A 21,545-nucleotide genomic window follows, 5' to 3' on the forward strand; every position below is an offset into this window, starting at 1 on the left:
AAAGTAACTGTCAATCAGTCAAGCTAATAGGCAATTTGTTAGCTCGAAGAACGAGCTCACTGCTGTGCCTGTGCTCTAAGAAAAAGTGACAGGAAATAAACTTAAAAATACGAGCTCAGTGTCCTGAGATAGTATCTGCTCTCTGAGAGTAAGGTGAATTATGCTAGGAATACCCAGAAGGAGATTTGGTGCATGCCAGAGTCTAACCTGATGCTTTTATCCAACACCAACATGCAAAGACTACCACAGTGTAGTTGTGTCTTTCTGTCTGAGCATGATTTCAAGGAGACCACTGGTAGAATAGTGCCATAAGCTTTGTTAGGACACAGAAGAACTCCGATAGGAAGTCTTCCAGACACGAAGGCAACCAACTCTTAGTCAAAACCCTCCAATAATTTCTATGAGATACAACATTAGCTACAGGAGCTTTTGAAACAAGCCACTAATAAGCATGGTTTTAATCTCAGGTGAGAATTATTTAAATACACCTCTACTTCCAGCTCTCCTCTTGAAATCCTTGTGCATTAAAGGGAGATCAGGGAACCTAAGTCCTATTGGAAGAGAAACTTGGGGGAAATAAAAACAACACAGCCAGGCTCACAATCTCTTTTTCAATTGGCATCTCAAGCTCTCTCCCCTTGTTACAGGACACTAACATGGGGCAAAGGGCCATTCAAACACAGGAGACTTTCCCAAAGTGGAGGCCAGGAATAAAGAAATAAATCTGGGTGGTACCTCTGCTGTCCTCTACCCCCTCCAGAAACCATGAGGATGGTGCTGGTTTATTCCTGGAAAAACAGAGGGTTGAAGAGGCTGTTCAGTTTGTTCCTCTGACTTCATCAGATCTGTATTTTAATCATAGGGAAAGGTCAGGTGGACCATTCACCCTCCCCTCCTTTGCAGGGCAGACAGGTGGGCATTCCCTATGCCAAATGAACTGATTATGCTTTCCCTCCCTGTTACACTCCTGCTTATCAGGTTAATCCTGAATGGAGAGTCAGCTTCAGCTGTAACCTTCTTCTTTGACCCTTTAGAAGGAATCCCATAAAAATAATAGGGTGGTAGAGGGTCACCTGCACTAAGTTGATTCTACCCACTACATGAGTGTCATCTGCTCATGGACTAAGTTGTTCTACCCTTTAATTCGGGAAACAGTGTGAACTAACACTCCCAGCACTCAGATTTGACAGGTGAAGTTTGGTACTACTTAGCAATCAAATGAAGAAATCAGGAGACACAGATATTAAATGAATTTGATAGAAAGAATTTTTAGCAGCCCTGAGAATAAAGCCCAGGAGTCTTGTTTTGGCCATCAATACTCCACCATTCCATCTGTTGAAAGGGAGGAAATAGGTAGAATAGTGAGGAGGAACAGATGGGTCCAGCGGGAAAGAATTCATCTCCATTTACTGTAGGGATCAAATTCCCATTGGGAAACCTCTGCTTGTAAATTACACCAACAATTAACACACATAAAAGACTTCCCAGTAGTGGATTACAGTAAAATGCAATGCTGTAGTGCTTCCATGGCTCTAGCGTCAGAAAAAAAACATGTCCTGCCTTCAGGCATCCCTTGTTGACAAGTGGAAAAGAGCCAAGAACTCCTTGGTAGAGGAGTTATTTCTCCTACATGACTCTCCTGTGTCAGAATTACTCAGTTTTCAAAAAAAGACCCACCATAAAAGTTTTGCTGTTCACATTAATTCCAACTCAACCTACAACACCTCGAAAGAAAAAGCTGCGTTCCTCCCAGAGAGGAAATGATAAAGAAAAAAAATGACAGCCTTGCTCTCCAAATCCCCTAAGGGAAAGAGGTTTCACTTTGCCCAGGGAATTTCTTGTTGAGCAGATGTTATTCTGTCAATCAATACCCAGTGCAAAACATTCATTCTCTTCCATGTAGCTTAGTACTGCCTATGGGCAGAAGGGTCTCTATTATATTATCTTTGCCCTCTCTAGGAGACGAGAAACAAATGACAAACTCTTGACTTCTAAAACCTTAATTTCTTTATAATACGGCAGGTCTCCATTCACTAAAACAAACGCCCTAACAGCGCAACAGATCAGCAAGAAACACAGTCATGGATGTGAATTCATTGTGTCTCCACTGATTTGTATTCTTGCTTCAGTATGAGCTTTAAATTAACTGCCTTTACTGAAATTAAACTGCCTTTTGTAAAATACCAGTACACTTATTCCTTCTGATGCACACAGTTTCCAAGACTGTAGGTACTGAGGACCCACTCACATCAACCATGCTGAACATTCATGCTCTTCAAGAACAAACTGTATGGCTTCTAACACTCATTCTCCACTTCCTGCACCCAAATTGGTTTTGCCATCAGGGAGTAGATTGACAGTAAGGTGAGGCTGCCTTGAACCATCTGTGTATCCCTGGAGAATACTGTAGACCCCTCTCAAGGAATGCATCCTAACATCTTCCAATCTCATTCCAGCCCCAATCTCCCTCAGCAGGCCAAACCAGCCTGTTCTGATCAAGAATCAAAATCCCTTCCCCTGTGTAGACTAGCAGTGAGCTCAGCACACTGAATGGCGTCGGTTTGTGGAACACCGCTTGTGTCCTATAGCGCATCAGGCTCAGTAGGCCGACAGGTGCAAATAGACTCTCCATGTGACAAGCGCTTATTAACAGAACAGACAAAGGCAATGAGGAATTGCTTTACACCCAGGTCTGGTGAAAAGAAATGTAGTCATATCTCCCCACCACCACCACCATCCAGGGGCAATTTTCAGCCCTGCTATCCTGGAACGAGCAGCACAAAATTCAACCCCCATCTCTTAAATTCCTGGAAGTGTCGTTCTCCCTGTTAATACATCCATGAAACTGTTGGTGTTACAAGAGGCTGCTGATGTTAACCAATATCAGCCCATCCATTTTTCAATACAACCTCCTCGCACTCTCTGCTAAGCGCAATGTAATAAACTGTCACTCAGAGATGCCCACGAATGCATTTGCTACCACAGACATATTTTCCCATTACAGATAAAGCCAAGAGGACTGCTCCAATGCATTGGAGAGAAAAAGTGCATGAAAAGGATTGCTAAATCATTACAGCACAATGTAGCATAATACACTGGAAATAAGATTATGCTATATAAAGAAACACAAGCAAGATCTATTCAAACAAGCATCTCTCTGTATGAAAACAACTCTTTTCATGTATTTCACAGAGGGAAACTATTGAAGCCCAAGGGAAGGTGAAGGTGGAAATTTTCCATTGACACAAAAATATTGACGTTGTATATTAATATTAGGCATACAAAACAGCCACAGAAGCACAGTAACCATCAACAATATTTGCAGCTCACAAATAGAAAAATCAAATGATTTGAATATTTTCACATTGTATGTGACAGCTAAGTATGTCTTAAACAAACGCATTTACTTTCCTCACATCAGGTGGTTGAATGCATGCCCTTAATGCTGAAGTTGTCCAAAAAATATACAACATAAAGCTGCTCACTTTGGTACAGCACACTGTTATATGACATACAAACTGCCTGACCACGGGTGCAAAGTCAGGTTGAGAAGCACTGCCTTTAAACAGTCCGTGTTATCTCAATTGGCCCCCTGGCATTTTTTATTTTACTTATTATGGCACAGCAACTTGTTTCACTTCACAACACCCCCACCCCTGGATCAGCATCATCTACAGCTTTTTGTCCTCAACATTTAATGCATAGTTCTGTGTGTTAACTGCACTCAACCTAAGCCCCAAAAACATCATGTTTTCAGCATAACTTTACTCATTCTTTTTTCCCAAATATTAATTGCCTGATCTTTTCTAACGCCAATGGGAGACACAGTGGGATTATTAGCAATTTAACACATGATTAAGCCAGATGCATTGGGATGTAACCCATTTCTCCAGCCCTGCATTCAAGTGATTTAGTGACAAAACTATCCGACCACATTTGCATTTCCAAAGCAAGAGAGCCAGAGGGTCTCCAGGAAAGGACAGACTGAAGCTACCTGTCCTTCCTTTGCATAGAAAGTTCTGGTGAGATCTCTGAGGCCAGAATACAATGCACTTTCCTGCTCATCTCAGCTGCAACTATTGGTGCTCTGATCAGCCTCTGGGTAGATTTTGCACCTTAAGGTCCTACATTCTCATTAATGCAGTCACAGGGAACTCCTAAGAGCTCAACTGAAGGCATTGTCAGAGGAGCTGGCAGCACGCTCAGAGAAACAGCTGCAGCCAGCCTGAGGACAGAGCAAAAGCCTGGTCTGAGCTCAGCTGGTAGAAGAGTTTCATCAGAGCCCAAAACGTGCTTCAGCTGCCTCTGAGGGCTTCCAGTGTTCGACAATGACTCACAAGAATGCCAAATGTTGATACCTCTTCCATGGCCTTGCAGGAATTTGGGGGTGATGCCCAGATGTTGCTTCATTTCTCTTTTGATAGTGCAAGGGCTCCTTCTGCTTAGCAGTGCCCCGTGGTGGTGAGCCAGGAAGAACTTTGAATTACCTTCAGGTTCTCCTCAGACTGGGAAAATGTGATAGTTGAGGCAAAAAGAACAAGAAGTAAGTCTAAAAGTTGGGATGCTGGCCTAGAGTATCTCTATAGAACTGCCTACAGAAGAGTATTTCTTCATTAAAATAAATAAAGAAAGAAAGGCCAAAATGGAGTTAAAGAAAAAATGATTTGCTCACCCATGCCAAGGAGGAGGACTCACCAAATACTCCAAAAGAAAGGATCTACAATCAGAGACCCTTCCCTTGTGGCAGCCAGCCCTTAAATGAGGCTTAGGGTGGGGTGGACCCAGGGATTGCTTTCACCTGTGCTCCCAGGGCTGGCTGTATCCGCTCACCAGGTGCTTAATCACTGGTTCAGGCTGTGACTTAGCAGCTCCCATACAATGTTGCTTTGGCATGAGAGACAGGAGAGTACTGACAGAGCATCCAGTGTTTCCCTATGATGGATTTTCCATGGAACACCATAACCATTGACCTAACTGCACTGTTTTTGCTACTCCAAAGCTAGAATATTTTTTTTTTTTTTTTGGAAGGAATAGGAGAACACTAAATCCACTGCTGTTTACTTTAGGTATAACAATCTCAATAAAACACAGTTAATGTACCACAGGAAAATGACCATCTGGTATTGAGCTGACTTTTTCTTCCCTGTAAGAGTATTCCACTAACCCCAAAGTACCTCCCAAAAATACAGAACCAAACTCCAAGCTCTCCCACCTCCTGTGCAAACCAGCAGGCATTCTTCTTGCTGAGAAGTTCTTGGTATTTTACATCCATTTCGCTCAGTCCCAGGAATTTCAACTGATCTGCTGACAGTATAAGTGCAAGGATGCAGAGGAGACAAAAGCCTTTTGCAAAATGCATTTATATTCATTGTCACTGGAGCAGCACAGATATCTTCCCACTTGACTTTAGGATAACAATAGAACTGCCTTGTCAGCCAGCCAGCAAAACAATTCAGGAGAAGCAGCACAATGGAACAGAGAGGTTCAAGTTAGCAAACAGTGAATCCTGCTTCTCTTCCCTGCTGGGCACCACAGTCATTCGAACAAGAATCCCTTTACACAGATCACATCCTCGTGGACACGTAAGATTTTCACCTCTTTCCTTTTGAACCATAACATTCAGAAACCTTTGCAGTCCAGCACTGTAGGGTTCGGTATGAGCCAAAGATCTGCCAACAGCCCCAAGGGTTGCCAGCTTAGTGGAATATGCACACAGACAGTGTGGCTTTGGGAAGCATGTGAACACCATGCTGAGAGCCAACAGGAAATCTGGGACTCCTCAGGCAACACAGTGCACACTGCCATGGAATAAGGAGATGTTCTCGGGGGTAACTAATGCAGGCTCATATCTGGGCCTGGCAAGCAAGGAAGAGAGCAAGCAAAAAGCAGGGGAAGAATCCAAATGTTGCTTATTTAGCAAGCATCTGGAGGACGGAGTGAGATGCAGCTGAGACGACCAACAGTATGAACATGGATGCTCTAAAATCACAAATGATTCAATAATCTGGGATGCAACAAAAGATGCTGCATTTTCTATTGCTCTACTTAGCTACTGATAGTTCTGTTTTTTTTAAATCAATGCCCACATACCTCCTCTAGGCGTTAAAATAAATAGGGGATCTAAACCCAGATCTGTACGGGATTTAGTTTTAAGGAGGCTGCCTGCAAAACATCGGAGTTTCTCCTCTGAACATAAGCTGTACATGGAGACAATGCTGATTTCTGGAATGGTTTGACTGGAGAGTAGAATGAAGCATAGGAACCAGCCCAGCCTTGGTGTAGGTACGGTACTGGCTAATAAAGACAGGTCAGAGCTGGATGCAAATACATTACTGTAATGCAAAGATGGGAACAGAACAGGATGGGAGACAAATGGGAGGTGATAATTTTAGCAGTACGTGGGATACGGAGAGTCAAGAAGAGAGAGCAAAGAAGAAAGTACCAGGGTTAAAAGCAAAATAAGAAATAACAAAAAATTCCTAATGGTTTGGCATTGCAATGCTGATACAAAACCTGTGAGATAGGGAGAGGTTTTTCTTAAATCTGAAACTCACATTTGAAAGCTGTAACTTGTAAGCAGTGAAGCACTTCTTACCTAGGGATGTGAAATGTCATGTCTTCCCTGCAGTGACATTTCGGTGACAAAATGCAGCCGCGCTTTAAAAGCAGCTTCTGCTTTTCACCTTGTCACTTTTCAGAACATCTGTAACGAGTTCTGCTTCCATGAGTTTCTGCTGTCATTGGAGGATCATGCTCCCTTTTTGCTCTGTTAACATTTCTGAAGAACTCAAAAAAAAAAACCAAACGTGTTTCTTTCTTTAACTGGAGCAGGAATTCTGTGACAAAGTGCACAGTGTTTGAGATCTGGTCTGCATGAGACTTTCCTTACCAAAGCCAGGTTGTGAGACTGGGAGACTACGCCGGAAAGAGATAAGCTGGACTGTTGTCTCATCTGAAGGTGATTGAGCATTTCTCAGGTGGGTATATCCTTCAGAATGGGAATAATAATCCATGCCAGTACTTGGAAGTGAGGTAGAAAACTAGTGGGTGACTGAAGGAAGAAGGCTGGCTTTGTTCTGAGGTCTGCAAAGAGCAGCTTGGTGGGTGAATGTTCCCTTGTGCTTCAGCTGAAACCTTTCTGTATACAAAGGCAACTTACGTGATAAAACAAAGGGAAAATACACAATAATACCGTCCTGCAGAACAGCCTGCTGTACTCAGCAGATATGTTCTTCATGCCCAATAAAATAATATGAACTAGCCCTGGAAATTTGGCAGGACACAAAAACAAAGCGACTGTGTTTTGGACAGCTGTTGGAGAAAATAAAAAGCGTGGAGAGATTATATCAGCAAATGCAAATGTCAACAAAAGCCATTATTTCCCAGGCCAGTGCTTCCAGAGTGTGACTAGCAAAGGTCCTTTTTATCTCTGAGTTTGCGTACCTGAGACAGATGATGGCGTTGGAGAGATACACTGATAAAGTTTAGGCCAAAGTTAAGAGAGATTATGCAAAGAGCACCAGGACTGTTAGCGTTAGAAAGTACAAGAAGAAAGAGGAGATGGACGCTCAGTTCTCAGTTATCCAAAATAACAGACTGTAACCTGGATGCGGCAAAAACACCATCTAGTACAAAAACATGTATTACATATGCTGAAAGAACATCAGGGGCAGGCAAGTTACGCTGCCATAAAAAGAACAGTAAACAACTTTCTTGTGTGCCCATTCTTCCGCAGAACTCATCGCCTCAGGGTGCCATGGAGGGTAAACCAGAGTTTGGCAATGTTATGAGAAATAAAAGTTGTTGACAGTTACATAAAGCTTGGATAAAGATGTCAAGGCTGATCACCGCATGCAGATATGGTTTTGAAGCCAATTGCGTACCATGGGGTTTTACGACCTTCTATACACATTTCTGACAGGTCACGAAAACCTTCAGAAACACGGGGCTGAGGTACACAAGCTCTTGGGCTGACCCAGGAGGCAAATCTGTTTCACACAATGTACTCCTTATTTAATGCTCCTGTGCATGCAGAAGTGCAAGGTTTTGATCATGCATGAAGCCGTCAGAGGATGCTGCTGCCCTGGATGTAAAGACCCAATAGCACATACTGCCCCAGACTCCTGTACCTGTGGGGCTCTGACCCAGATCAGGGCACCTTAGAAATGAAGACTACTAGAATTTCACCATAAATGTCTAAAAGCTGTTATTTTTTTGTACAAGCAGCTTGTCCTCGCAAAGCAATTCCCACCCACTGCTCTTGGCATAATGGTATCTCATGAACACACAGGTTCCCCTCTCCAAAACACACATCTAATTACATCGGGGTGGGCTGCCTCCTCTCCTGTGAGACCGCATGGAGCACATCTACACTGAGGGAAAAAAGAACCAAGGGGATACCCTACAGACAAAGGAAGAAATACTTCTCCTATCCAACAAGTGTGATCCTGGAGCGGAACATTTCCCTCCCCTCTGCTCCTTGGGGACATTTGCTGAGCACTCAGCATCAAACCAAGCTCAACCTCAGGTGGTTTTGCCCGCTTCCTTGAGAGCGCTTTGGGGTCTTGGTGAAGTAAGTTTGACAGGGAGGAACTTGAAGCCTCCAGGCAGATCTGTTTACTCATTCTCCATGGCGCTCGGAGCAGTGCTGCGTGCTGCTGCAGCTCGCCTCGCTCGCAGACTGACAGTGCTGTCAGGTCCCATTCATCGCAAAGCAGCCGATTCCTCACACCTCCCTCACTCCCCTGCTGCACACAGCAAGATTGCAGAAGCCGAGGCACTGCCTGCAGACAGGGCTCGGTGATTGATGCATAGCAGTAATTGCCAGCGTTCGTCTTTGGATAGTGAAACTTCGCTTCATAAAGGCGTTTTAGGGTGGGAGGTGCAGATCAGGACTCCTGTGAGCTGATGCTTCTAGAGACAAGCCAGCAGGGAGCTCCTAAGAACAAACTCAGCCCAACAAGTCACTGCTGGTGAACTAAAGAGGAAAACAAGCCCAAGCACCTCTCTCATTAGTCCAAGCTGTTCTTACCTGCAGGGTGGAGAGAAGGACTTGCAAGCCACTGGCTTCTTGTTCTGCCATGCTGCTCCCCACTCACAATCTCTCTCTAGCAGCAGACAATGCAGCCAGAAAGCAAAGCTGCCAACTTGCCTGGCTGCTGCCCCTGTGCCGTTTAAGAAACGAAGAAGCTAAACACAGATCCCCAGACACATGCACACTGCTACCACCAATAATCACAGCAATGCAACTCTAGACCTCAGCAGGAGAGATAAATGTACCCCCTCCCGCCGAGCTCTCCCACTGTGACGAGAAAATTAATCCCTATATAAAGAATCCTGGGGATTAAGTAAAGTGCTCAGTAAAGGTCTGGGTGCTTGGTGTGTGGCAGGGGGAGTGTGGGGAGGGTGGCAATAGCAACAAGAAAGCAGAAGAGCTACAAACCTCAAAGAAAGCCAGCGAGAAGGGAGGGAGTGCACTGGCTGCCTGACAGGCATTCCCAGCTGACCTGCTGATCTGTTCCAGACCCTGCGTGGATTCAGCTCTGTTTGACTCTGCTCCAGTGAAACCGGAGACGTGGAGAAGGCAGAGCGAGTGAGAGAGATGCCCTCAGTCTTAACGAGCGCTGACAACGAACGGAAGATACACCCAGCATGAGGGACAGGTGGAGTGGTATCACTGAGGCTCATGAAGGGTTTTGGGCTTCCAGCTGTGATGCTTCTCTCCAGCTGCAACCGTGAAGGCCATGGACAGTGCCCCAAAGCAGTCAGAGGGCAGGGGATGCATGCAGAGTGCACTGCATGGTTGCATGGCAAAGCTCAGGGAAGGGGCGTGCTTCCATCCTGTGCAGCCTCTCTTCCCCTGCAACATGCAGTTCTGGGAGAAAGTTTGCTCCAAGGGCCACTACAGTGATTCACGTGTACCTCTTCATGTATGTAAGGGTTGTAGCTCAGAGCAGAGTTTGTTCCCTGATGCATGAACCACGCTGGAGTACAGCTGTAGTTGAAGCTTGGATTCCTAGGAGGGCACAGAGTCCACATTTAGCTTCAGCCGGACGATATCAAAGGACTTGGTAAACAAGAAGGAGCAGGTAAGAAAGATGAGCGGAGGGTTAGGTGAAGTTCTCCCAGGGATGTTTTTTCAATGTGAAAATGTCACAACACAAAGGTTTTCTTTGTGGGTTTTTTTCAGATATGCAGAAATTACAGCTCAGCTTTCTTACTGCAGGGATGGTATCACTTGAGGGAGACTGGTGGACTGACAGCAGAGATAATTACTTGATATGCAAGATATGAAGGTTGGGTCTTGTCTTTCCAGTTTGAGAACATTATTTTCAGCCTCTTACATTTCAAATAACTACTGTTTTCTGGCATAGGTCTCTTCAATCCTTCCAGTAAGAGCTTTTCCTCTTTAAATGAATAATTAGAGTTTGCTGATGAAGTAACATCAGCCTTGGTCTCAAGGCACAAGGCAAATGCTTACAGAACTCAGTACTGCAAAGCAACATGGCAGACGGTCAATGAGTGCACTCAATTCTTTGCCGATGTTAACAAAGCAATCACAGATTGGAGCTAAAGCCCTAATCTTCTAAGGAGCAGTAAAATGAAGAATAAACTCATGGCCAGGGACTACTTCCATGTGATTATCCTTACACCCTGCAGAACCTTTATTGACCAAGTGTTCTAGGCAGATGCTAAGATAAATCCTCTCCAGCTCAGCCCAGCAATGTGTGAACAAGTGACACAAGCATGACATTCCTTGGTTTCTGTGTCTGCCAGCAGGATCCCAGGACATCACTACCAAGTTATAAAATTAACCACATTAAAATACCTGTGCATAATTGTGGAATCACAGCAGTCCATTCATGGAAAATGTTATGATGACTACTGATTGATTGATGGACAAGATGCTTTACGGGCAACCAGGCAAAGTAAGAGGAGAAGCTATGTAGCCTCATTTCCCATGCAAATTCAGGTTCAGAGACTTCAGTTTTCTAAATTAAAAGACTGATTTAAACAGGAACAGCAGCAAAAGATGTTGCACTCCATGAAATATCATATTTTAGATAGAGAGATGGCATTCCACCCAAAGTACAATGAAGTTTGACCAGCCTTTGCAGGCATATTGCTTTCAACATACCAAAGAGTTGAATGCAGAATGGCAATATACTTTTCTTGTGTGCTAGGTCATCTTATCTCATCAGCCCCCCCATCTCTGGAAATACACTGAAAACCTACCTTAAGTTAAACCGAAGGAGTTTGGCTGGGCTCTATGGGTCCTAAGATTTGAGAGCTTAGGTAGTACACAGAGGGATGAAATTGTACAGTTAACTGTAGCAACTGTGAAACACAGATGGTCTTAATGGAGGAAAAGTTCTAATATTAGAAGGGTGTAAAGTCTGGTAGAAAGAGGTGCAGGGAGTAAGGGCATGCTGTGCACCACACTCTCCAGATCCATCTGTCCCTTGCAAAAAATATTAATCCTAGTGGCAAGGGAAATATGTCTGTAAGAGTTAACACTCTTGACAAGTGACATTGAAGCAAGGCTTTAAGGTTTCTTTCATATCAGCAGGACTCAATAAAATCTAATAACACACCATTATGTAAAGAGGATAGAGAACCAAGGGAGTACAGTGACAATGTCCTCAAATGGTCTCGGAAGGAGGACAATAGGTAATGGGTTTTATGAGCAGAGCCAGCACACTATGTCTTACACAAATTAATGCGCTGACAGAAAATGATATCAGAGACAATTAGAAGCTGTTTAAAGGAGCTCTTCCACATTGTTGCTTCATTCTCTTTCATGTGACAATTGTATATGTCACTACAACAGTGTAAAACTATTAATTCCCACTGTGTGAATGTTCAGAAGACAGTGAAAGCTGATGGATGTAAACAAGCCACAGTCACAGCAGCCTGGATGTCCTGGATCCCCTTTCCTACCATATAACACCTTCAGATCCTCCATCCTATTGCAGGGATTAGTAAATAGCACATGGTGATCACCTCCCCCTGTTGCATCATAAGATGTTAGATGAGTAGTGAGCTTTCTGCCCCACCTTGAACATAATGCTGTCCCCTATTATCAGATCCCACTTGCCACAAGCCCTTACCACAGCTCAATGATTTGGCTCTTTTTTACTATGTGAAGAAGCTTTAGAAACATTTGCAAACATTTCACCACGCATATGTCAATGCAAGAGAAAAAGAATACCAACAGCAAAGCTTGGGGAAAAAAACGTGTCTTCTGTTCTTTAGAGTTTGGGGATAGTTAACTTAGCTGAGCCCAGAGACTACAAGAAATCATCATACAACACAAAGCTGGAGAACCTGCATTTGAATTTGTAGGGAGATTAACAAGTAAAATGCTAATGAAAGACCCCAAAAGTGACAGTGATGTTTACAGCAACATAAGTTGTACTTCAAAAACCCTTTGAAATCAAATTCAAAGCAAAAAAGCTCAGAGGTCTCTAATTATTCACCATCATTCATAGCCCTTTCTTCCAGATATTTGTTGAATTTCCAAATCTGTTGTTAGTTTCTAAGAATAGGAGGTCCCCTAACTCAATACTCTAAGGCTGAACAAGTTAGGAAGCCTACACAGAGATAAATGCCAGAGGTAAAGCATCGACATTCTCCCATTTATTCATATTACACTGTCAATCCAGCTTGAAGATTAGCTTGTTAAAGTCTGTGTGGATGCCACTGTTGTTTCCCCTGTGCCCTGAGGTTTATGTGATCCTTAAACAAAATGGAAATTAAACTCATGGCTGCAGCTTCCTACTGGTACCAGCGTTAATGTACTTATGAGGAGAGAAGGCATTATAAGCTCAAAGGCAGGACCCCTGGGCTCTCTGCAGTTGCTGTACAAGCTCCGACCTGTAATTTTCTTTTCTTGTGCCCAGGGCGATGACACAGAAAATAAGTCAAAGATGTTACCTGACCTCCAGCAAATATGTGCTCACACTTTTAGCCCATAGCAAAGGTAAGATAATTTGGGATGATTTTACCTGCATTAAAAGAGCACTCAGTCCAATTATTCCATTTTAGGAGCATATGCAAAAATCATTCACATGGATCAGCTGGTGCAATGTAGTAAGTGTTCTAACCACAGAAACAACTTGTTCCTGTACCTAAACCATCTCCCTGGATGAGAAAATCTGGACATTCTCCTTGTGAAGAAAGTGATGGGAGGAAGACGGAAGCCCTCTGTCAGATACTCAGCAACTGTAATATTACTGATTTGTAAATTAAAAGTAGGAATTCCATACAAAATCTTAAAATATAAATTTCCAGCATTACTTCCATATTTCTTTGGATTCCAAACCTGAATTCAGACTGCTGTTACTCAAGTAACACTGAACTGCATTTGAAAGTAAATCACGGGATAAAGAAAAATTAGCCCAGAGAGGACTTAAATACAGCAAGTGTAGGACCAGAATCAGCATCTCCATAAAAAGGTGAGCAGCCACAGCCAAACTTCACATTTCTGGTATACAGCCTATACCAAAGAAACGCAGACGTCATTCAGTTTTTAGATATGAGCGTTAAATAAAGTCTAAATAACAAAAAATCGGCATGGAAACCTGTGAATAACCTGAGGATATTTTTTTTCCCTGATTCTCATATAAATGATGCCAATTTTGCACTCACATTGCACACCTGGTTTCTAATAGGATTATTTCAATTTTTAAACCAGTGTGACAGATAAGAGAGTAGCCAGATTCCATTAAAAATGGGGGGGGAAAAAACCCTAATTGGATAAATTGTTCATTCCAAGGCCAGCCTGAGTATTATGAAACACAATTGAAATATCACGGTGTAAAACAGCCAGTTAACTGTCCATGCTTCGTTTATATTAAATATAGAAATGAGCTCTCCTGTCAAAATTACATAGCCAAGAAATGTATATATATCTTAATAAGGGGATATTGTTGGGTTTTTCTCAGTAGCAGTATTATTTGGATGCTCTTTTCACTAACAAACCCATCATTTTCACTGTCTTTTGTTCAAGCACAATGTTTATCGTAAGTGATCACCAGAGCAATATACATGTGGAGATGATATTCTGTTTATAAATGCCTATGCAGAGGTTTACCTCTCTGAATAACAACCCCCACCTCACACGACACTTCACTTCTACAGCAGCGAAACGGTTAAAATGGGAATGAAAACACAAGTTGTGATGTGGAAATTCATTTTCAGATGCTTTTGGAAGCAGCCCAAACCTTCTGCAGCTACTGGATGGGAAGTTAATATCTTCTGGGTCAGAAACTGACCACTGGAAATTGCTGGTCTTACACTGGTTTAATATAAGGCTGGTACTGTACGCAATGCCTGCAGCAGAGAGGGGGACAGCAGGCTTAATCAGTTTTACTCCTCTGGAGACATCCCTGCCATCCCACCTTTCATTTTTTATTTGCTGCACAGTTGCAGGGTCTGGGAGCATCATCTGGGGGCATGCAGCAGTTCATTTTTGCAGCAGCATGACACCAAGGATAAAGGATGCTTAAGACATAGGGATGGTGTATCAGAGGCTACAGTGGCTACGTTATCTTCTTTGTCAGTACGTGATACAGGATATTTTCTTGTGTCACTGTCCTTTGTGGAAGGTGCTGAGAGGCATGGTCCCATAGAGAGGAGTGCTCTCACTTCTTTATTTCCAGGTCACTAAAGCCTACACTATTTGTAAAGGCACTAATAGAATCAAATAAAGAGATCTGCAATAATAATATGCTAACCCAGGCTTGAAAACACACTGCATTTGCAGGCTAGGCTCAAACAAACTTCACATGACCTCTGCATGCCTTGGATGTCCTTTGGAATAACAATGGACAACGTTTTGTCAAATCAAACTATAAGCAGTTGAACATTTTTTCTTGAATTGTTTCATAAACCAGGAGTGGAAACATGCTGGCTTAGCGCCATGCTGTCCTTTCCTTCATCTAAGAATAAAAGCTTTCATTTGTCAGGTAGAATGTATGTTTCTCATACCCTGACAGACTGTCAAATATTCTGAAATATACTTTGTTGGGCTCTTATTTAAATCTAGTTCATGAAAAGTCAGCTACATATTAAACACGTATACACAGCTTATCCTGAGAAAGATGCATTTAACCATTTGACTGCTGTCAGATGTTCCCACTTTGTCCCTACAAACCCTCTTGCTGTACACTGCACAAACAGTGGGGACTGACTATCCTACCTTCCATCAAGTATCCTATCGTGCCAGAATCATCTTGAAGGACAACAGCAGGGATGCGCTGAAAAAGCAAGAGAGGAGGATGAAATAATAACGCAATAGTTAAATTAACAGCACTGATGCTTTAATTGCTTTTATTTAAGTCTCCAGGCAACAGTGCAAGGCCTGTTCTGCCACTTGCAGCTCATTTAGTGTTTCCACTAGACAAAATGCCCTCTCTGTTTTCCTGCAGACATACCTGTGTCAAGCTTTTCAACTGCTGACAAAAGGAAACAATGATTTTTTTCCAACCCCAATAACCTAGTTCTCCTCTACTTTGTCACTTGTGTCATCAGTTTTGCCTGCTTTAAATGTTTCTATGCTAATTTAGTTTTATGTGGCACCCACACTGCTAAAGTGTGAGTACAGACATAAGTGCAAGACAGGAAAGAATCTGTTTTGTTGAATGTTTAAGGAAACGGACTTCATGGCAGCCAGACGCAGCAGTACACAAAGTGTTCCCATTAGCAGAACAAACTGTGGTATATCTGTCTCTTCTGTTTGTCTCACATTTAGCATCTCTGACAAACATAGCACTGTTCAGCATGCAAAGGCACCAGAAAAAAAATATATAGCAAAAACAACCAAAGAAAAAGGAGAGAACTCCAACCAAATGAGCAGCCTGGTGGGTTACACATTAACAAGACCAACAAGTGGAGAAAAACATGGAAATCAGGCTGTTGTAGGTGATAGCATATCAGGACTCAGAGAATTAACTGCAAAATGCATTCCACAGCTAAATTTTTGTAGAAGCTTGTTCAGCTTTTCAGCCCATTCTGCTTCTTCTTGCTTTGCTCTGATTGGCACGGGCTTCAAAAATGAATGAATATCACAGTCATCTTCCAGTTCATTTAAATGCTGGGTTGAGTGAAAAATACCCATAGATAACAAAACATAAAGAAAGAGGAAGGCACGGGAGCACAAGATTGCAGAAAACAGAAGACTGGTAACTCTATTCTGTTAGCTCAGACTTAGTGCTGCTTAGAGCACCTTGTCAGAGGGAACAGCTGAAGGACATGTTCAAGAGGGTCAAAAAGAGAGGAAGCACCTAACAAAATGAGAATCTATTTTTGATCACTAGATGTCTAAACTTCACCGCAGTAGTAATAACAGTGACCCCCTGTAAGTTTGCAAGCACTTCATCCCACGCTATCAATGTTTCTAGCAACAGCAGGCTACTGAACTTTGTTAATTCCATTTAATGATCAGTACTGAATGACTTTCTCTACCAAACATCCAGCTGCATCAGAAGCCATAGGAGTGACTGTTCTCTAAATCTAAAGTAATTGGGTGTGAACTGAAAAAATCCCAGGGAAACTCCTCCATTATCCCTGTATCATGAGGCAGAACCACAGAACCATAGAATCACAAGGTTGGAAACTACCTACAAGATCATCTAGCCCAACCATCCTCCCATTACCATTGACAGTCCAGCCTTCCAAACCATCCAACTCATTCACTCCCAGTTTTTCCCTATATTCGCTTATATTCAGTGCCCAAAACTGAGCAAATAAGGAAAGCAGCAGGTGGTTCTTTTTGCATGGTTGCTTGGTTGTTGTTGTTTTTTTGAGTATTTTTTTTTTTGTGGGTTTGGTCTGTTTTGGCATTTGCACTTGTGCCTGGTTCATCCATTGACAAGCAAGAGAACTCCTATGGTGTTGTCCCCTGCTTTCTTTAAGTCTGGAGTCGAATTCTCCAAGGCTGGAGTGTCTGCATATATACAAAGTTTTTTCTAAGACTGACCCTGGATGCTGGTTTGTGACATAATAAATGTGTCAGTGCTACAGAGGCCTCGGAAGCAGACTGTCAGCGCTGAGGGCTGCATGAGAAGCACAGCTGGAACTGAGAATGGGCTGTTATTTACAACCCTGCATCATTAAAATTCTCTCCATCCTGAATGATGAATGGTTCTCCTGTGAATAGGAACACACGGAAATTTGAAATGCAGGGAAATTTGCACTGCAGGGAGGGAAATCATCTCAGAGACAGAGAGAAGCTGTAAGACTGAGGGACAGCATTTGTCTACATTTTACTTTGACTGATGGAAAGCACAGAGGGTTCCTGGGAGATTTGGCTCTGGAAGCAATTCAAAACAGTCTCTTAGAAGGATGGGTCCTTCTGACTTTCGTCTGTTCTGCACTACTCAGAAATACATTAAACCTCTCATCCTTCTTGCAAACTCTCCTGGAAAGAAACAGTTCAAAAGAACTGGTCCACTTTCCCATAACCACAAAGGCAATGGGAATAGTAGCTAACAGTACGTCATGTTACAGTGTGTTGAGTTGAATGGAAAAGCCTTTTCTCATCAGATGAACATAGTGGATGTCACACTTCTACTCAGCCACAAATATTTCATACAATTCTAGAAACTATCTTTGGAATTTTTGCTTGTCTGTAAAACACATTTTGAAATAGACCAATAAGTCTGTAAGTTTCATAGGTCCATGCAGGTTGCTACAAACACAGCATAATTGCTAACAATCCCCAAGCGAGTCCTTCCATGCAAGCTGTGGCAGCTCTTCCTTTTAGCACTGGATGTGCCTGGTACGTTCCCTGGTGTGCCTATCAATAGCTCTTGACATGTATAAAATGCAGTAAATATTAATCCATCAGCTCTCACAACTCCCTCTCTGGGAGCCAGGCAATCATTTTTGTTCCAGCTTACACTTTGTTAAGTCAAAGAAGAGCCTCTCAAGGACACACAGAGCATCAGTGGCAAAGGCAGGAGAATAAAGGCAGCAGTGTCACCACATGAAAGCTCAAGGCAGTCACACCTGGGGAGGAGAGATGAATCGTCTACTCAGTTGCATGTTTCTATCTAAAGTCAATGAGTCTGTGGCTGCATTCACATTTGTGTGCATTTCAAGCACCTTATCACTGCTGCTGAGCGTTCATTCAAACATCTGCACCTTTTCAGCCTTCAGGTTGCACTTTGTGAGCTTGTATGTGAACCTGCCTTACTCTGGAGATGAGCTCAGTGAAATTCTGAGGGTTTTTTTAATTCATTTCCAAATAGAAGTTATGTCAAAGAACATTTTCAACTAAGAGTGGTCACAAAGGTTTGTACCTACAACAATGCAACACAGAGCCAAGCCCTGATTATTCCTGAACCTGCTCCAGTGACAGTGTTGCTATCTCTGAGGACTTCATGCAGCAGTGGCCTCTGAGTTATAAGCAAAGACCTTGAGAATACAGCATAATTCTGGGAGAAACTGGAAAAAAATAAACAGCCAAGGAGAGCAGCCTCTTGACTTCATTATCATAAGTGTTTCTTGTGTAGTTCATTACATGAAGCCGTTCTGCTTTGCATTTCCTCCAACACTTGTTAGGGGAGGGAAGCCCAGTGGCCTGATACATCCACTTCAGCTCCCTCCTTCAGCTGAAAACTACTCAATCACTGCTGCCTCTTTTTCAGGAAAACCTTCATTTCATTAAAATTTAATTATTGGTTTAATTAAAATAGGCAAGCAGCAGTATGAGACGTGTATGTTTTTTTATGGCTGAAGGAGATTGTAAAGCCCTCATTCATTTCCCAAAGTAGCTTCCGCAAAAAATCAGGCTGTCTTTTTATAGGCCAATTCTCAGTGCTGCTTTCAAATGGATCCCACAGCCATTCATATAGATTAATTCGGGCAGTGAATCAGATCCTGCTCATTGGCTGCCTTTCAGAACATACTAACGATGCTGTGGGAGCTCCATGCTAGAGCCCCGAGAGCTGATGGGACTCTCTAAATGATTAATTAATCTTCATCCAGACATTTTTCAGTTCTGTCTTAATTTATTCACATTGCAAAACAAATTTAGTCTTGGTGAAACGGACCAGACTGACAAGCCTTGGGTGACTAACAACTGCTCTGTTATTCCCACAGAAAGCGTGAAGAGAGAAAACATCTATAGTGTTTTTCTGATGAAGCCTACACTGTGACCCAGGAGACAACAGTGCAATCTCAATCCATTCTCAGCCTCTGGTTTTTCTGCCTTAAGTAGTAGCCAGATTTCAGGTAACCTGGAGCCTCGTCAAGACTTAGAGGCAAGACTCCCAGTTATTCTTTAAAAGAGACAAAAAATTCAGGGGTTCTTGGTTCTTCTCACAGTGGCTTCTCTGGCATCCCTAAACCAGACTCCCAGAAACACAGTGGGAAATCAATATAAAGCAGGTAACACACACACACACAAAATGGCTTGGGCTGCCTTTTGAGATATCCAGCTGCACCATGGAAATAGTGGGCAGAGACAGTAACACCCTGCAGGGGATGGGGGCATGTCTAATGGTGGAGATAACACCACAGAAGCATCAGACCTCCAAGTGCAGTCACGCTTTCCTCCAGAACCAAGCCCATTAGTTGCTAATGATTTTCAAGCAGTTAAAGTGATTTAGCCCTCTCAACAAGGATGAGAATCTTTAAACTCTCTTAAATTCCCAAACAATCGGGTCTTTGACTTTTTAAAACAACTCCTCTTTCCACCAGTGAATTGAGCTTCAGAAGCGCTGTGGAGCAATTTGTAAGTGTTGTTTACAAAATAATCACAAGAAAAAGGAATATCCAAAGTTGCAAATATTTTCAGCTCATGGTTCTATTCAGTGCTGGGCTACCTGCCCAGGGTTTTGCAGTATTCAGATCTCTTAAGCCATAATCCAGAAAGAAAAGAAAGAAGTAGCCTTTCATTTAAAAGAAACCCTCCAGACACTTTTACAAGTAACTGAAGTGACCTCCATTTATCCAGCTCTCTCCAGCAACACTGAGAATGCAAGTGAAGTGCAAGGCTGGGAACAGAATGTGCTTTTTCAAAAAGCTTTTTCGTTTCTTCTGTACTTGCTGGAAATCTACTCTCATCATTTCTCATTTAAAACATCATCCCATATATGCCTGGAGGTTGCAGTATGGATCTCTTTTCATAACAAAAAGTATAGATCAATCTGCAGGTAGAGGTCCAATTTTCAGCATTACCATTGAGGTCCTGGTGAGCCTGGCAGCACTTGAAAAAATCAGGGAGCAATGTTAGTACTTCTGTATCTTTCTCTTAAAGTTATGGTGTGATGGTTAAATGGCATTTTTGTCTTCTTCACTTTGCTTACATTATTAACTTGATGATAAGACATCTCCCAGCTCCTTGAATCCTATTGGATATTGATGGGTTTGCAAATAGTGCCATAGTTGTTATTCAGAATCATTAATGACATAAAAAACAGACACAGTTTAGAAAACCTTAGAGCCATAGATGTTTGGGAGCAAAGAGCTCTTAGGGTATCAGGTAGGCATTTTAGCCGGCATGCAAACATAGAAACAGTATTAGACAGACATTCAGTCTGAGGTGATAGAGCTGTAAGAGCTGTTCTTATGCTGTTATACTCAATCTCTTTGTGTTCTCTTGTCTTCATCAATAACATCAGATTTACATCACATGAAATTTCTGAGGCTTTGCAACTTTGAGCTCTTCAGCTGAAAGGTGCCATATAAGTGTAAACATAATTTTATATTCCAGAGGAATGTTGCTGAAATAAGCAGTATCTATTACCAACTAGCTGTAAAATTTGTGTTTATGTCAGCACTTAAAAATCATTGATCTGCAATAATTTCAGCATGGGGAAAAGAATATGACCAAAGGTCAGAGCAGAGAAATGCAGTTTTCACCATTAGTGCCCAGGAAAGCAGAGCTAGAGAGCTACTGCACGGAGTTCTGGACAGGGAAATTGTGGTTACAAAAAGCTTCACAGCTGATCCCTTCCTGACCGCTGGAACAGCACTCAGATAGATGACCCAAGACCAAAGGTGCCTGCAGCAGCAGTCTGGTCACAAGACTAATCATCATTAGTCTCCTCTGCCTGCCAGATTGCAGGTAACTACAAACTGTGGTGTACTACTGTGCCAGCACAGCCAAGGCACTTTTCTAAGTGAGAGAGCATTTCCATACCCTGTGTGTGGCAGCAGCAGTGAGCTTGGTGAATGTTTCCTAACAGGTTTTGCCTTTGAACTTCAACCTGCCTCGTTTCATTTTATCTGGGAAGAGCAGAGTGGCTGAACAATAGGTATGATGGAGAGCAGTAATGCAGATGGAGTCTGCCCAGGGAACACACTATTGGAAAACAAGAAGTTTAAAACTCTGGTCCTCAGCACCTGAGCGCACTGTGCTGCATATTTTGCCCCCTGTGTATACTTACCTCCCTGAAGACCCATTATCCTCTTTCAAGAGAAACTGGAAAATCTCTCTACAGCTCCTGGTTATTTCCCTCTCTGTGAGCAGCAATGGCCATTCTGCCCCTCCAGCTGATCTAAGCTTCTCCCTTCTCCTCTCTTATAGGTGATTT

The 21,545-nt window shown here is 42.7% G+C and overlaps 1 protein-coding gene across 1 annotated transcript in view; it reads right to left on the reverse strand.

Annotated features, from left to right (window-relative positions):
* The window catches only part of AGBL1 (ATP/GTP binding protein like 1), a 96,766-nt gene extending 81,547 nt beyond the window's left edge, over positions 1-15,219 (reverse strand). The window contains exons 1-2 of the mRNA XM_032446924.1: positions 15,203-15,219; positions 13,420-13,498 (exon numbers count right to left, since the gene is read on the reverse strand). The gene's annotated coding sequence lies outside the window, so the exon portion shown is untranslated. The remainder of the gene's footprint in view (positions 1-13,419; positions 13,499-15,202) is intronic.
* Between the last annotated feature and the right edge of the window lie 6,326 nt (positions 15,220-21,545).

The sequence above is a fragment of the Coturnix japonica genome, chromosome 10 (assembly GCF_001577835.2).
Source record: "Coturnix japonica isolate 7356 chromosome 10, Coturnix japonica 2.1, whole genome shotgun sequence".
Classification (NCBI taxonomy): Eukaryota; Metazoa; Chordata; class Aves; order Galliformes; family Phasianidae; genus Coturnix; species Coturnix japonica.